This window comes from Symphodus melops, assembly GCF_947650265.1.
Source record: "Symphodus melops genome assembly, chromosome: 5".
NCBI lineage: Eukaryota > Metazoa > Chordata > Actinopteri > Labriformes > Labridae > Symphodus > Symphodus melops.
Window position 1 is genome coordinate 24,697,932 of NC_136695.1, and position 2,908 is coordinate 24,700,839.

General features: G+C 41.4%; 1 long non-coding RNA gene across 1 annotated transcript; it reads left to right on the forward strand.

Moving 5' to 3' along the window:
- Positions 1 to 1,438: 1,438 nt before the first annotated feature.
- On the forward strand, positions 1,439 to 2,908 carry LOC306824509. Its single transcript, XR_013779149.1, has 3 exons — positions 1,439 to 1,619; positions 1,721 to 1,779; positions 1,924 to 2,908. It is a non-coding gene; the product is annotated as an uncharacterized lncRNA (long non-coding RNA).

Here is a 2,908-nt window from a genome sequence, read left to right on the forward strand (position 1 = left end):
CTTTCTGGAATCACTTACCTAGTCTATTTATTGACTGAATACAAAGCTGTACATTTCTTCACTTAGTCTTGTTACAGGAAGTAAATGACGTCATAGCACTCATTCCCTACTCCCTAAGGAAGTTTTCTGTATTGGACTTTGTAGTGCCCTGAATGGCTCAATGAAATTTTGGACAGTTTTGGACAGCTCAATGTCTTGCACACGTGTGATAATGACTCAATGACTGTGATAGCTAATATCACACTGTAAATATTAAAACCATTAAATGTATATTTCTGTGTTTTTAAGAAAATAAGGAAACTTCACAACACAACTGATTCATCTGTCTGTCATTATCGTAAAGAAAAACTAACATTCGTCCTGAGAATCTCTACCCTTTATTCACGCTGGTCAAATTTCCAATTCACATGTCCCTGTCAGCTCATTTAAAACGTAGCTTCCTAATGCATGAAGGTTTATTGCTGGGTTAGTGACCATTGGTTGTGTAACACTTTTCACAATTGCTCAGAGTTCAGACAGCACTACTAAATGCAGCACTACAAAATGCTGTATGCTTTAATGCTTTAAAGTGCACTTTGAGTCGTGTGTGAATCAGCAGGGAAGCCATGATCCAGTCTAGCCGTATTAACAGACAGATTGTGTTGGGAGCAGAGGATGAGGTCTGTAGGTTGATGCCCCCTTTTGGCTCCACTCTCTCTTGGGGCGACACTGTGGCAGGGAAATAACACGAGTTTCTCGGCCCAGCAGACATTCACGTCTTTGGTAGCACATCACCTGCAATTTAAATTCCATTACTTGCCGTGCCACACTTCAAATAAAGCAGGGGCCTATTAATTACGAAAGTGTGGGTTCAGGGTAAAAGGTGAATCTGCAATTACAGAATTAAATCAAGCCCTCGTTTAAGCTTGTCAGTCCTGACAGAAATAATTTGAGTGAATTATGAAATGCTTCCTGTGCTCTCAGCTGCTACATAGTTGGCTCAGACAGACCCGGCAGCCTACCCAGAATCCAAGGTCTCCTTCTTCTGCCTTTGGTGTGAATTATTGTCTTCTCTCCAGGTAGTCTGGAGCTGCACGTTTGTGATCAAAGAAAAATGACCTACCATACATGTGCAAGTACATTTTTCTTGTGATCTTTGAACAGTATCTAAATATTAAAGATGTCATTTTTAGGTTAGGAAATGTGAAAACACTATGTCTTTTTTTCCATCAGCTGCATAAACCATTCTTTTCCAAAAAATAAATAAATGACACAATTTTCACCCCCGCTGCCCGCACGGCCAGCTGTAAATACGCTTCATTTCACTAAAATTAAAAATGATAACAAAAATACAATGTTTTTGTAATTCTCTCCTGCTATAGCAAGCAGTTTAACTAATTGCCTGTAATGAACTAATTTGCCAGTGGCTGACTGGATTCAGTGGTTGAGTTTTGGTCTCTATGACAGCCAGCTGTCTGTAATTAGTAAATCAGAGCCAGTGTAGACTGAAGTTTGGGGCAGTCAGAGTGGCTGCAAAGCAAGTCAAAAGAGGCAAGTCAGAGTGTTTGGTAATTGTGTTTTCATGAAGTTTGTGCTGATATATCTGCAGGGATGAGAGAAACTCTGCTGTTTTGTCTCAGGTATTGTAAATCTGTTTCCTGTGGCAAAAAAAAAGAAATGTAACAGCCATGGCTGCTCAGTGCTTTGCTGTTTGGCTTACAGTGTTTTCTGTCTTTTGCAGTATTGTAGTGCTTCAGTGTGTGTCAGCTGGAGGTGTGTATTGTGCTAAAACAGCAAGAGGTAGGTGGTGCACTTTGATTTATGTCAGTACTTTAATTTAATTACCCATTACTGGTTTATTTGACACCTTAAAAGTGATGAAATTGCACAAAGGAGAAAAAAAAGTTAAAGTTTTTTTTACTTGTCCTTTTTTGTGTGATGTAGCCCGTGCAGCTGCCTTGGGATTGAATTATCCTGGAGAACATGGGGCCATTGATCTCTATGCACCAGCTCACAAAGAGATGCAACCTCACACGATGCATCAAACTTACAAAAGTAATGTGGCTGAAACTGGACCTAACATGGCCTCCTTTGTACAATATCAACCAGGAGTGATATCCCCCGATGACAGTTTACATATAAAAACTCCCCCCAGGAGTTTTGACTCTACAGTTCTAGTTAGTCATGGCCTTTATGAGCCAGAATACCCCCAACTCCAAGGGCTTACCTTCCCCAGAGGACAGTTGGCCATTAACCACAGGCCCAATTTTGAGCAGGTCAAGCATGTTGCTCCTGAAGCCCCAAGCCGGCCTGACCTTTTAAATTTATATTCTCAAGGTCGCAGCAAGCCACCCTCATTTGTCAACAATGGGTACAACCTTGTTGTTGATGAGTCTGTCCCAAATAGACGTGGCATGTATCTGAGTGGGCCACCCGTGCTTCGAAGCAAGGGTCGTGCCACTTACCAGAGGGGTGGTGGCCCGGGAAGAGAACTCGCCGTCCTTGGGTCAGGCGGATTCCCCAACAAAAAGCCTGTCAGAGCGAAAACTATCCAAGCTCCTGCGGTGGGTAAACAGAAGAGGCGTTTTGTTCATTTGGCAAGACCTCTGCACAGAAGCATGAATTTCAAAATGTTAAATCAAGGTAAACCAGTTAGACGCCCAATAAAACTGAAATCAGGTGATTCTATAAAAAAGTCACTGAGCTAAAGGGTCTGACTCAGAGCTAGGTGGCCTTGTCAAATATGTTCCATCTGAGATGCTCTTTTAGTTAACAGGCAAGCAGGAAAACAATGTGTTCATGTGTGGCTTTCTTTTACTTTAACGAAAAATTGTCCAACTGATCTTTGTATGAGCTCCTGAGTGTCTTCTAAACAAAGTCATTTACAATAAATATAAAGCTCAATTCATTAAAACTCTCAGTGCCTCTC